Source organism: Panicum virgatum, chromosome 7N, assembly GCF_016808335.1.
Source record: "Panicum virgatum strain AP13 chromosome 7N, P.virgatum_v5, whole genome shotgun sequence".
Lineage (NCBI taxonomy): Eukaryota > Viridiplantae > Streptophyta > Magnoliopsida > Poales > Poaceae > Panicum > Panicum virgatum.
Window position 1 is genome coordinate 13,971,683 of NC_053151.1, and position 14,740 is coordinate 13,986,422.

Genomic DNA, 14,740 nt, shown 5'->3' on the forward strand with positions numbered 1-14,740 from the left:
AGACATAGGCCTGCCGTGGCCGGATCTTGTGCTGGCAATCCCCCTGTGGTTGGGTGCCGGCGCCACAATGGCTTATGGTGGGGAAGGCGAGGAGGGGGCGAGGGAGGGGGGAGGGGCGCGGTTCGAGAGGAGGAAGGACGGCGTCGGGGGAAGGGCTAGGGTTTTGCCCTGGTGATGGATATTTATTCGAGTGCAGATGAATCTCAGCCGTCCACATTGATCCAACGGTATAGAACAAGGTGGAATTTCGTTTGGACACTGTGGGCTGAAGTAGTTATATGGGCCCAACAAGACTTGTCTCATACCTTTACTGTTTTATGTTTTTTCTTTTCTTTTTACTTTATAAGGAACCTTATGAAGTAACACATGAAAATAATTACGATATATATTATAATATATTTTTTATACGCAAAAGACTACATATAAATTGCCATGTAGGAGTTTCAAGAATTTTTGAATAGATTTGGTATTTTCTACCATTTAAATGAATTTCTGTATGCTTGTTGAAAGCAATAACAATATGAACTACAAGTGTATCCAATAATATATCTAAAAAATACTAAAAATATATTTTAAGTATATTTATTCTATTATAGCTTATATCCCGAAAAAGCAAGATAATTTTAAATGTTTGTTAGGGATAAGTCTAACTTCTATTTGCAACCTTATTAAAAAAATAATAATATCTAAAACTTCTCTGAAAAATCTATAAATTGTCGTAGAATCATTTTGTGAATGTATAATTCTGACATAAAAATTCATAAAATTTTATGAAACTTGAAGTATATATAGTTCATAATGGATACATCTCTCACATAGTATCTTGTAATTCAAGTCAAAACTTTGAGTTTGTGAAACTCGTTATACTTTCGAACTCGTATGCATCTCAAATTTGAACAAAACCTTATTTTCACCATAACATTAGAAAATATGAGGTTACATCACTAATGGTTATGCAAAAATATATTTTTTGTTTTCTCTACTTGGATGGAAGAAAACAAGCCATATGTACAAGTTCCAAGAAATAGAAATTAACATAAAAACAAATAGCACTAAATGAAAGATCATGATTTTAGAAGAAAGTAGAAAAAAGAACCATCAAATTTAAAGTTCATATGAGGGAGTAATACCAGTTACAAATTTTAATTCCGGATTAAAAAGTGAAAGATAAAGCGTACATCTGTTCTTCGGTGCTGGGTCATATACTCATATTATGATGATAAAAAGTCTAAAAAATTTATTTCCAGATCTCATCACAAACCAGTATTTGATGCAGTGGTAGGCCGTGTCCACCTCTAGCATGAGGTTTGCTGTTCCATTCCCCATGGTCAACTGGTTTTGTTAAAAAATACAAAAAATACACGTATGATTACAAAAAAAGCAATATCAAACTTTATCCCATGAGGGTGCGCAGCGCAGTGGTAAGTGACGCAGACGCTAGTCCTTAGAACTGGGTTCGATTCCCAGCTCTCCGCATCCCCATTTTAACTTTGTTTTTGCTGAATTTGCTTAGCTGCTGAGGACCTCGCAGGACTTTTTAGCTCGGAGCCCATAAATGACGCTGCGACGGCCCATTTGATGCACACGTGACCACAATGTTTTTTCTCCTTTTTTCATTTCAACATCGTTCCTATTTATACTTTTCTACTTTCGTCTCCATGTTACGTTTCTTTGAGTCAGTTTCAATATTCTAATGCAAACAAAATATTTAGCAACTTAGATTTATATGTGAACCAGATATCTGTTACTAATAAATAACACAATGCATGGTGCAGTTGTAGGGCATTTTATTGTTGAAACCCAAGACCAGGTTCAACACCCCCCCTGGTGCATTTTTTTATTTTTTTCATATGGGAACATGATAATTTTTAATTTATGTTCGCGACGGGTTTGTATAAACATTGCAGTGTTTTGGGCCGGACCGTGACAGAATTGATAATCCGTCGCGGTTTTCTGGGCTTAATATCCATAAGAGCAAATCCCTAACGTTTTCTAAAACTGTCGCCATAGTTCCGTCACAGAATAAATAGTATGTTGTAGTGGAATTCAACCTCTGTAGCGTCGGAAGCATCCTGCCTTCAAGTATGAAGGTGTGAAAGATCCTACTAGATTTACTCCAGAGGCAATGTCTCGTGTTGAGGTAATCAGAAGGTGCTGCAAAGTACTCGACCACTTCGACAACTCTTTGGCGTTACCAGCACTCTTCTCGGCAGTCAATCCACCCGAGAATACCTGGGTAAGTGTTAATAAGCATCCTCGAGTACTTGTAAGTAAGCCTTTTGCTATTCTGATGAATCCTCTTTTTGCAGAAGAATTATAAGACATGGTACTGCATGCCTCCGTCTTCAGATGATGCCGCCCATTCTGGTGGCAATAAAAAGCGTAAAGCAGCTCCTGGATCTCTGTTGCAGAGGAAAGCATACCGACCCAACAGTGGCCAGTAAGAAACTTACTTTCTCCATTAGATTCAATTTAGCCTCATACTGCCTTGTGCTGAATTTGGCTTATTCAGGATCCAATATCTTCCTGCGCACGAGAAAGATCAAATCCAAGACGTCCGTAACTGGGTGCAGAGCGACCCAGAGTCAACTAGTCGATCAGCCCCCCGAGTCACCAATAATCGGGCTGATCGAGAACTCTGATGCTGCTGTTTTTCAAGATGCAGGCACATTGGGGACATCAAAGGATTCTGCTCCAGAAGCAAAGAAATCTTCCCCATCTGCTAATACTGGTGGTGGTGTGGCTGGAGGATCAGAAAATCCTACTGTACAAGTAGTACCCTTCCAGTCTCTACCGCAGTCTGCTCAGGAGGAGTTGGGAAAAGATCTCTTTGACGACCCACTGCTGTCTGTGGAAAATGTGAAGAAGCTTGCAGACTGTATGCAATGGAGCTTCAAATATACCAAGGTAAGATTTTTGTTGTTTTGTCTTTGCTGATATCGAGTAGTTTATGATATCTGACATATCATCTGTTTCACTTGCAGGATGTTGCCAATCAGTCCTTCTTGAAGTCTCAAGCTCTGTATTAGACCGTTGACAATCAAAAACCTTGGCTAAGCAAAATGTAGAAATTGCCAAGCGTCTTGATGAGGCTCTCGCTGCACGGAACAAGCTTTATGAAGCTAACCGTGGACATACGCGATAGCTTTATAAGATGAAACAACAAATCAAGAGCGTTGAAGAAGAGAAAACCAAGTTCCAAGAACAACTGCAAACTGCCCAAGCCTGTAAGTACTTGAATCTTCACTTGATAGTACTTTGCATATTCACTGAAATATCCTTGTATCAGGTTCTTCAAGTGATCAAGCTCTACTAGTAGCTGCAGCTCAAGTCATTGTGGACATGGTAGATTCTGAAGGGGAAACGTCGAGTAGTAAATGTCTGGTGGAGCGCTTAGAAGAAGCTCCCAAAAAGTTTTGACTTCATGACGGCAACCTCCAAGAATTATCTTACACATATGCTTGGGATTGTAAAGTCTTACTGGCCTCAGCATAACTTAGCTCCCATAGATAAGGGAATAGCCGCTGATTGCTCTGAAGAATCTTTTCAGGGCTATTGTAAAGACACATAGGCTATTGCTGAGGAGATCTTGAAGAACTTGTAGGAATATGGGGTAGCAAAAACAAAAAATTTCTACCGCATAAACCAGAACTACTGCAGTTATAGATCACGGAATTACCACTAGACGCGCGGTTGCGAAACTTTTGTAGCGCGTCGATGTAGTGCAGATGGAAGCTGGCAGTGCAGTTGCGTGAACCACCTCACGAACGGCTCGTCCTTGTGCAGCAAGTGCAACACCTCCATGAAGTGCACACGAACGAGAAGAAGCGTTGCACTCTGAATTGCTAGATCCGCGAGAACTAGGGCTTGACGCACGGGAGATAGGGCGGCGGCCAGCAAAGGGGGCTAGGGTTGGATGTGGCGCCCCCCTCCCCTTGCTTATACTAATAAGATGCCCGTGCTAACACCACGAATAAATTGCAGATTACGAAATAAAAACACTGGTTCCAAATATCCAACCGTCACTATCGATGAGTCCACAACTCGCAGAAATGTTAGCATTGTTACAATTGAAAGCTATACGACAAACAAAACTGCAATGTAAGTCAATTAGTCTAGTCCTTTTCTATAAGTGAAACATATGTGCCATGATCGACATGATCCACGATTATCCATAACTGGAGTTTTTACAAGAATCATCAAACCAGGCCATACACAGCAGTTCAGGACATGATAGGATAATACAATCCCATATCTTATGTTGGAGAAAGTCGAAGATCGAAGCCAACATATGCTTCTCAATGATATTTTTCTTAATTGTATAGCGGATGATGAAATAGATTAATAGCATATGATGAAATAGATTAATAATGCCCGCGCTAACGCTACGGAAACATTTCAGCCAAAATAATCTGTAAAATCTCGCTCATATACTTAGGGGGTGTGTTTCCACAGAAGGAAATGATACCGTTCTTTCTTTCTTCTCAATCTCTGAAGGCAACCAATTTGCATTTCTCAAAGCCTCATCAGCTGCTCAGAGAGCATGGGATATAAATCCTGATATAGATTTATGCTGGCAACAAAAATGTTCAATCAATGATTCAGAACACGAAAATGAAAGTTTGACCAGACAAACATTTAGTATGAGTATTACACACTTATAGTCAGAATTAATGAAAATCTGATTGGATTGGAGAGAAACCACAACATAAGAATTACATAGGAAGACTATTATAGTACCACATGATGTAACTATCACATTTCTCTTATGCAAATATACAAGGCATACAATTTATCAACGCCTACATGTCGTTACCTTGTACATGGCTATAAAATGGTGTTAAGTTGTATGTGATTTAGAATTGGAGCCAAAATCTGCACTCTTAAATCCTAATGTCAAAACAAAGTATATTGCCTAAGCATGCCCTGCATAGGGACCAATTCAGCTTCTCATAAGGCCTGCATGCAATGCTCCACCGCTCGCACATGATCACAACTTTCAACGAAAAACGGTAGGAGTAAGCATCAGACCTTGGTCGACGCGTCCTCATCGAACTCATCCTCACCCTTCCCACGCGGCACGGCGGCGAGGACCCTGGACGGGAGCTGCTCGAGCGTCCTCCCTGCCATGTGGAAGTGGACAGTGACATATGTTAAATTCTCCAGATTAATTCAGAAAAAATCTTAGATTGCTATTTTGGCACAATGAATTCGGAAATCTATTATTCTGCAGCTCAACAAATTGAATGATATAATTTTTCATGGACCCAAATGAAAAGGCCCTGTTTTTTGTGAAATGATAAATTGCACAGCAACAAGCATAACCAATAAAAATGCATGTGTTTCTATATATTAAGAAAAATGACTAATCCATACTAAGCCACTGCAGCTTAGCATAGCATAAATGTTTATTTCAGATAGTGGATTGCAGTACTCCTTAAGAACAGCTACTTTTTGCATGTTTCAGAACAACTAAACTCTGCCCGTACCAGTTGCTAAAGAACAGCTACTCTGCTCGTACTCTAGATTCATAGCATAGTGAATGAGATAATTTTCATACCTAAGACAGCTAGGCAAAATTCAAAATACCTGTGCTGAAGTTGTTTTGCTACATCTTTAAATGCATAGCCATCTCTTTTATTGGTGTCCCCCATTCTGTGCAGTTAGCTAGCCTGCAATCCCATCAGTTACACAATATAAATGATATATACAAGGTTCTATCTAAATGGTATATACAATTATCTTTCCTGAAACAAGTCATCATGTATTACAAGGACCAATATTTGTGGGTCTAATTTGGCAATAGTGAACTGAACTCTGAGGAGGAGGAGTATTTCTGCCAAGCTAACAAGCAAAGAACCTGCTAACAACCAACCACATTTTTTCTGAACTCCAGCTTAGAAACTGCATTTTGCTACACTGAACTCTGGCACTCCGCTGCCCAATTCTGCTCAGAACAGGCATGAAAAATTCTCCCAAAAAATCGGGAAATGATCTTGCTCAGAACATCTTGAGTGCGATAGTAACCTGAAGGATAAGAGCAATCAGGGATCGTGCATTGTCTAAAAGTTCTCGTGCATTGATCTCAAGCTTAACAGCCGGGTAACAAAGAGAAACTATTAACCCCCTCGAAATTAATCCTCGGCACCATTCAAGTTGTTGCAGTACAATCTGAATTAAGAAAACTGACCTAACCTACCTTAGTTTGCTTGAAATAAATAACAGTAAGATAGTTGTAATAAAGAATTAACGATCCCTGATAGCTTACATCAATTTCTAACAATATAGTTATCTTGAACCCACCCATTAGCAAGGACAGCTTCTAACATTATTATGGCAGCTAGTTTGACATACAAAATTATGCACCTCATAGAGAAAAGGTCAAACAGCCAGATCTACTCACTTCTTGGCAAGCTCTGAAAAAGGTCAAGCAGCTTAGCAAAGAGAATAAATAGCAAGGACAGAAGGGAGAACAAATACCTAGCATCATTCAATCAGTTTTTGAAAGAAACTACTTGTCTGGACATTGAAGGGAATAAGTCTCTGTACTTGTGGTCTTTGTGGGGCTGTACTTGTAGTCCTGTGTGAGGCTGCAGCATCTCATTTTTCTGCAGCACGCACTAGCACCATTGCTGCCCTAGAGGACAGCATCTTGGACTGCTTTAGCATCTAGATAGGACAGCAGTTAGTCCTTTCATTTGGCATCTTAGACTAGGAGTAGAATATGCCTCAGTGTTGGCTGCCCTGCAGCTGTGTATAAATGTGTTGCCTCCCCTCCCGTTGGATGGCATGGCATTGTGAGTGTGAATGAAGAAAAACCCAGAAAACTTCCCCAACTTGAGTGTCATCCTCTCAGCTCAATGAGAGTGAAAATTGAGCTGCTAACATCTGGTATCAAGGCCGTACTTTCCTGTAGACTGGATATCTCCTGTTCTTCTCCCTCCCAAGTAGCAGTAGCAGCTGCTGCAGCACCAGAAGCAGCTGCTGCAGCACCAGTAGCAGCTAGCGCAGCAGCAGCAGTTAGCGCAGCAGCACCTGCAGCAGCCCTCTTCCACCTTCCTCACCCGAGCAGACGAGCTGCTCGTCTGAGGCTGCGTCTTCTCCACGCAGCAGCCCCTTGGAGGCGCGCCATTTCCGACGCACCGTCTCAGCGCTCGGTCGCCTCGAGCGCACGGCGTCAGCGAGATGCCGAGCTCGCCGCGGCAGAGGAGCGCAGGCGAGCGACGGCACAAGCCGCTGCAGCAGCGGCGAGGGCGGCCAGGCTGGCTGCAGCGGAGCTAGCGGCGGTCAGGGCGGAGGTGGAAGCAGAGGCGGTGGAGGATGCAGTGCGTGCGGCGGAGGTCGAGGTTGAGACCTTGCGCGGCAGCCTCAGCGGCTCCATCGCCGGCGACACCACCGCCGACGTTTACCTTGAGGAGTTGGAGAGGGAGAGAGGGCGGGAGCAGACCGCGCGGTGGGCAGCAGCCCACCCCGCCGGCGGCGGCCTGGAGGGCGGCCTGGAGGGCGGCCTGGAGGGCGACGTGCCCGGCGACGGTCCAGGGGCCCGCGCGCCCGGCGGCGGCCTGGACGGCGGCGCGCCCGGCGACGGTCTAGGGGGCCGCGCACCCGGCGGCGGAGGCCGCGCCCCTGGCGGCGGCGCGCAGGGCGGAGGCGGCGCCCTTGGCGGCGGCGAGCAGGGCGGTGGCGGCGCTCCTGGCTGGGGTGCGCGCGGCGGCGCCCCCGGCTACCACGGCCTCCAGGCGGTGGTCAGGGACGTCGGTCCCGGTGGTGGGTGGCCCACCCTCACCAAGACCAACTACGTCGAGTGGGCCGCAGTCATGGAGGTGAAGCTCCAGGTGCGGCATATGTGGGAGGCAGTCCGGTACGGCGACGTCGACTACGATGAGGATCGACGGGCGCTGAATGCTCTCATCGCAGCAGCCCCGCCCGAGATGCAGTTCATGCTTTCCAAGAAGCGAACTACCAAGGAGGCCTGGGACTCCATCGCTGCGGCACGTATCGGCAGCGACCGCGCCCGCAAGACCACTCTCCAGGCACTTCGCAAGGAGTGAGAGAACCTGGCCTTCAAGCCAGGTGATGATGTTGATCACTTCGCCCTCCGTCTCAACACTCTGCTGCAGAAGGTGGTGCAGTTCGGCGACGATACTTACGACGAGGAGAGAGCCGTCGAGAAGCTCTTCCGCTGCGTCCCCGAGAGGTACAGGCAGACCGCTCGCTCGATCGAGTCTCTGCTGGACCTCTCCACCATGACGATCGAGGAGGCGATAGGTCGCCTCAAGGTCGTCAACAGCGACGAGGCACAACCTCCCTCGGGAGGCCTCTCCATCGGTGGGAAGCTCCACCTTACTCAGGAGCAGTGGGAGGCCCGGCGCGGTGACAGGAGGAGGGGAGCCCTCTTCCTCAACTGGTGGCCGCAAGCGCGGCAAGCCGCGAAAGGGGCGCGGAGGTGCCCAAGCCGGGGCACGAGGGCGCGCCGAGGGTGGCGCCCGCGGAGATGCTCAGGGCGGCGCCGCCGATAGGCCCAAGGCGGCACGAGACGACGCCTGCCACAATTGTGGCAGGCCCGGCCACTGGGCCAGGGACTGCCCGCAGCGGAGGTGTGGGGGCCAAGCCCACGAAGCGGAGGCCCAGCCGGATGATGAGCCGGCTCTGTTCCTACTCCACGGGGACATGAAGCCGCATCCGGCGGCACTGCCTGCCACCGCTCTACTCCACCTCGACGAGCCGCGTGCCCGAGTCCTCCTCGGCAACATCTCCGACGACGACAGGGTCGATGGCTGGTACCTTGACTCCGGCGCCACGCACCACATGATCGGGCGGCGGGAGTTCTTCTCCAACCTGGACGTCGACGTAGGTGGCTCCGTCAGGTTCGGGGACTCCTCCGCCGTGGAGATCAAGGGCGTGGGCTACGTGATCTTCACCGCCAAGTCCGGAGAGCACCGGATGCTCACCGGAGTCTACTACATCCCGGCGCTGCGGAACTCCATCATCAGCCTTGGGCAGCTCGATGAGAGCGGCTCCCGCGTGGTGATCGACAGCGGGGTCCTCCGCATCTGGGACTACCGTTGCCAGCTTCTCGCCAGGGTGGTTCGAGGGAAGAACCGCCTCTACATCCTCGACATCGGGGTGGCCCAGCCTCTTTGTCTTGCAGCTCGCAGGGACGACGAGGCATGGCAGTGGCACAAGCGCTTTGGGCACCTCCACTTTGAGGCCCTGAAACGGCTCGGCGCCAAGGAGATGGTGCGAGGCCTCCCATGCCTCGACCACGTGGAGCAGCTCTGCGACGTCTACGTGTTGACGAAGCCGAAGCGGCACTCCTTCCCCCAGCAGGCGAGCTTCCGAGCCAAGGAGCGGCTCGAGCTCGTACACGGGGACTTGTGTGGCCCGGTGACACCGGTCACACCAGGAGGACGGCGCTACTTCCTGCTGCTCGTCGACGACCTCTCCCGCTTCATGTGGGTGATGATCCTCGGCAGCAAGGGAGAGGCTGCGGACGCCATCAGGCGTGCTCAGGCTGCTGCGGAGGCGGAGAGCGGCCGCAAGTTGCGCGTGCTGCGCACCGACAATGGCGGCGAGTTCACGGCGGCCGGGTTCACGGCGTACTGCGCGGATGAGGGCATCTAGCGCCACTACTCCGCGTCGTACAGCCCGCAGCAGAACGGCGTCGTCGAGTGGCGCAACCAGACAGTTGTGGGCATGGCCCGGGCCCTCCTTAAGCAGAGAGGGATGCCGGCTGTCTTTTGGGGAGAGGCGGTGGTGACGGCCGTCTACATCCTCAACCGCTCGCCCACCAAGGCACTCGACGGCATGACGTCGTATGAGGCTTGGCATGGGCGTAAGCCGGCGGTCTCCCACCTGCGGGTCTTCGGCTGCCTCGCGTTCGCCAAGGAGCTTGGCCACATCGGCAAGCTCGACGACAGGAGCACTCTGGGGGTGTTCATCGGCTACGCGGAGGGTTCGAAGGCCTACCGCATTCTCAACCCGGAGACACAGCGTGTGCGCACGGCGCGCGATGTTGTGTTCGACGAAGGGCGAGGATGGGCGTGGGACAAGGCGGTGGACGATAGCTCGGCTCCAACGTACGGCGACTTCACCGTCGAGTACGTCCACTTCGAGGGAGCTGGGGGAGTAGGCAGCTCTTCTTCGCCGAGCGTGCCTACCCCGGTCCCCGAGCCTCCACCAACTCCGGCGCCCGCCACACCGGCGGCACCACGTCCTTCAGCTATGACACCGGCTGCGCCGAGTTCCTCGGCTGCACCACTACAGCCGGCGACGCCGGGCACTCCAGTACCGATAGCCACTCCTCCGGGCACGTCTACTTCGACACCTGCTCGTGCTGAGCACAGTCCGGTGGAGTTCGCTACTCCGCTCTCTCACGACGAGGAGCGCGTCGATGCGTACCACGACGGTGAGCCGTTGCAGTACCGTACGTTGGAGGAACTTCTCGGTGATCAGCCGGTGCCGGGACTGGTGCCTCACGACCTGGAGGCGTAGTTGCACCTAGGTGCAGCTACGACGGCGAGCCTCAGTCTTTGGCAGAGGCCGAGGGACATGCGGCATGGTGTGCCGCGATGCAGTCGGAGATGGACGCGGTTGAGAAGAACCGCACTTGGGAGCTTGCTGACCTCCCTCGTGGTCACCGCGCGATCACCCTTAAGTGGGTGTTCAAGCTGAAGAGGGATGAAGCCGGCACCGTCGTCAAGCACAAGGCTCGCCTGGTGGCACGAGGTTTCGTGCAGCAGGAGGGGGTCGGCTTCGACGATGCCTTCGCTCCCGTGGCACGGATGGAGTCCGTGCGACTTCTCCTTGCGCTGGCTGCCCAGGAGGGCTGGCGTGTCCGTCACATGGACGTCAAGTTGGCGTTTCTCAACGGCAACTTGAGGGAGGTCTACGTGCACCAGCCGCCGGGGTTTGCGATCCCCGGCAAGGAGGGCAAGGTGCTTCGCCTGCGCAAGGCCCTCTATGGCTTGCGGCAGGCCCCGAGGGCGTGGAACGCCAAGCTGGACTCCATGCTCAAGGGGATGGGCTTCAAGCAAAGCCCGCACGAGGCGGCCATCTACCGGCGGGGCAATGGCGGAAATGCCCTGCTGGTGGGTGTCTACGTCGACGACTTGGTGATCACCGGCAACAAGGATGCGGAGGTGGTGGCGTTCAAGGAGGAGATGAAGGCCACCTTCCAAATGAGCGACCTGGGGCCTCTCTCCTTCTACCTGGGGATCGAGGTGCACCAGGACGACTCTGGGATCACACTTCGACAGACCGCCTACGCCAAGCGCATCGTCGAGCTCGCTGGGCTCACCGAATGCAACCCAGCTCTCACTCCGATGGAGGAGAGGCTGAAGCTGAGCCGTGACAGCACGGCAGAGGAGGTGGACGCTACTCAGTACCGGCGCCTTGTGGGGAGCCTCCGCTACCTCGCCCACACACGACCGGACTTGGCGTTCTCTGTCGGCTACGTTAGTCGGTTCATTCAGCGACCGACGACGGAGCACCAGCAGGCCGTGAAGAGGATCATCAACTATGTTGCGGGGACTCTCGACCACGGTCTCCACTACCCGAGGTGCCCTGGAGCGGCACACTTCGTCGGGTACAACGACAGCGACCACACCGGCGACATCGACACCAGCCAGAGCACGAGCGGGATCCTCTTCTTCCTCGGCAAGTACCTCGTTAGCTGGCAGTCGGTCAAGCAGCAGGTGGTGGTCTTGTCCAGCTGCGAGACTGAGTACATAGCGGCCTCCACCGCGTCGATTCAGGCGCTCTGGCTCGCTCGACTGCTTGGTGATCTACTTGGCAGAGACACTGGAGCAGTGGAGCTCAGGGTGGACAGCAAGTCCGCTCTGGCCTTGGCGAAGAACCCCGTTTTTCACGAACGGAGCAAGCACATCCGGGTCAAGTATCACTTCATCCGAGGCTGCTTGGAGGAAGGAACCATCAAGGCAAGCTACGTCAACACCAAGGATCAGCTTGCGGATCTGCTCACCAAGCCCCTTGGGAGGATCAAGTTCCTTGAGCTCTGCTCCAAGACCGGGATGGTCCAATCTTCCCACAAGACGACGCACAAGACTTAGGGGGAGAATGAAGGGAATAAGTCTCTGTACTTGTGGTCTTTGTGGGGCTGTACTTGTAGTCCTGTGTGGGGCTGCAGCATCTCATTTTTCTGTAGCACGCACTAGCACCATTGCTGCCCTAGAGGACAGCATCTTGGACTGCTTTAGCATCTAGATAGGACAGCAGTTAGTCCTTTCATTTGGCATCTTAGACTAGGAGTAGAATATGCCTCAGTGTTGGTTGCCCTGCAGCTGTGTATAAATGTGTTGCCTCCCCACCCGTTGGATGGCATGGCATTGTGAGTGTGAATGAAGAAAAACCCAGAAAACTTCCCCAACTTGAGTGTGATCCTCTCAGCTCAATGAGAGTGAAAATTGAGCTGCTAACAGACATGAACACAAAAAATATATGCATTACCTGGACTCAACTGCATCAATCAGATCCAATCATCTTGCCGCACAGCTGCGCCATGAGTCCAAACTATAAAGAAAGCATTTATATTTATAAGCAATGTAAACTGTCAAAGAAACACATTTATTAGCAAATATATCATTAAAGAATGTTTTTGCAATTTGTACAGCTAATTGTCGTCAGATGAGACTCTAGATGGCCAGGCAAATGGTGAATTGCGTGCATTATGCAACATGGATACAATGCTTTTTTTTAAATGCCTAATTCACGTATGAGTACATGAGCCTTAGCTACTTCAAATGCCTAAGCAAATTTGTAACTGGTTCTGTGCTCTAAGTAGGTACCACATGTTATCATCTAAACTGAATACAAAATAAATTGATTCTTTTGCCAACTGGCCTATCAGAGAATAAATGCATGATGAATGTAAAACAAGTTATCATCAATTAGCAGGGAACAAGCATCAAACAATAAACTCAATGCAACCTCTTCACTGATCAACTTAAATAGCTTACCTTTTGAATCAATCAGGGTGCCATACTGGCAAGGCCTCTTTATTTGCATGTGTTGGTAACTTTGGTCGGGATAAAAAATATAAGCGTCATCCAGGATGATGAAGATGAATGCCTCTGCAATGTAGGGCCTAAGAGAAGTGGAGCACTTGAACACTAAACAGACCACAACAACATAATGAAAGAGGCATCAGCAATAATTTTCAATTCATTCCGGCACAAAGTAATGAAAGACGCATCAACACATTTGAGACGGGTTTGGGGGGTTAGGGATAGTACCTGTGCAAGCCGCAAACCATCGAGCAGCTCTCCAGCGGCGGCGTTGGACATCCAGACCAATCCACAAGGCAAGGAGCGACCCATACGGCAGCGGCGTTCTCCGGCAGCGTTCTCCGGCGGCGGCCGGTGGGCGTTCTCCAGGCCGTGGGTGCTTGAGGAGACGGAGGCGGCGGCGGGCGTTGGGGCAGATGGCGGCGTGCCTGCGAAGGGCCTTGCCTCGGCTGGCTGTGTGGCGGTGGGATTCGGCCAGTTGCGACGCCACTACCGAATCGACCTCAGCCGCCTACAAATCGAGCTCCGCTGCTGCCGAATCGACCTCCGCCGGTGCCGGATCGAGCTCCGCCACCTCCAAATTGAGCTCTGCCTCCACCTCCCCTCCGACCGCGGCACCCTGCCGCTTCCCCTGCATGGTTGCACACCCCAGGCCGCTGGCGCGCGAGGCCATGAGGGGCGCTCGGGCCTACCTGGCGACCTTGATGAACTCGGTGGGGACCACGCGGACGCGCTCAACGTGAAGGCCTGCGCCCCTAGAGCTACCACACCAGCCGCGCCGCATAGTATGGGGCGACGGGCAGCGTGGATGCCATGGGCTCGGACATCGGGATGGAGCGGCGGCGGCGACGGCGGGTGGCGCGAGACGCTAGGGTTGGGGAGCGAGAGGGAGTTCAATCTGTTTTTTTTTTCTCGTCAAAACTACAGCTGGGGTGTGTTTAGTTCCCACCAAATTTCCAAACTTTCCATCACATCCATCACATCTCCTATCACATCGAAACATTAAATATAGCAAATAACCAATGCATAGAGTACTAAATGTAGTTAAATAAAAAAACTAATTGCATAGTTTTGATGTACGTTGCGAGACGAATCTTTTGAGTCTAGTTAGGTCATGGTAGGACAATATTTACCACAAACAAACGAAAAGTGCTACAGTGTGCTACAGTGACTGATGTGACTTTTTCTCCCCCTTTTCACCTCATCTAAACACAGCCCTGGTGGGAATCGAACTCTTTTTTTTTGATAAAGGTGGGAATCGAACTCTGGCAGAGCATTACGAGCCGGTGCGGGAGTGACGGGCGGCTGGGGGTGTTCGCGTTGAAGCATGGGAGATCCAAAGAAGATCAGCCGTAGGATTGTGTTGAAGCTCAATAGTAAACGATTTGAGCCATTGATTTTGATGAAGTAGGTTTTCTGGGTACATTTCGTTGGGTACTGACCAATTTTGTTATCTCAGCGGGGTGCACATTCATGGGTGGACATAGCGTAAATTAATCGATGCTTTAGGGGAGGGATAGGCCTGGTGGGCGCCACTTAGGTGGGCCTTAATGGGCCCCACCTTGGACGCCTGGGTGGGCTGCCCTAGCTCTCACCTTGGGCGCCCCTAGTTGGGCTGTCTAGGGCCCCACCAAGGGTCCAACCCTATGGGCCTCTCTAGGCTCATTAGTGCATCAAAGCCCAGTCTAATTTGGATCTCATCCCATAGACCTTCT

The 14,740-nt window shown here is 50.6% G+C and overlaps 2 long non-coding RNA genes across 6 annotated transcripts; one reads left to right on the forward strand and one right to left on the reverse strand.

The window, feature by feature from the left end:
- The first annotated feature begins 547 nt into the window (after positions 1-547).
- On the forward strand, positions 548-3,644 carry LOC120683403. Its single transcript, XR_005678787.1, has 4 exons — positions 548-2,236; positions 2,310-2,440; positions 2,513-2,907; positions 2,985-3,644. It is a non-coding gene; the product is annotated as an uncharacterized LOC120683403 (long non-coding RNA).
- Positions 3,645-4,010: 366 nt separating this feature from the next.
- On the reverse strand, positions 4,011-13,950 carry LOC120683211. 5 transcript variants are annotated; one of them, XR_005678702.1, is made up of 7 exons: positions 13,254-13,950; positions 12,978-13,130; positions 12,469-12,531; positions 6,367-6,416; positions 5,590-6,027; positions 5,032-5,123; positions 4,011-4,573 (listed from the first exon to the last, which is right to left on the reverse strand). It is a non-coding gene; the product is annotated as an uncharacterized LOC120683211 (long non-coding RNA). The 5 variants fall into 5 exon arrangements; XR_005678705.1 differs by having other exon boundaries at positions 5,590-5,672; positions 5,861-6,416; XR_005678704.1 differs by lacking the exon at positions 6,367-6,416 and having other exon boundaries at positions 5,590-5,672.
- Between the last annotated feature and the right edge of the window lie 790 nt (positions 13,951-14,740).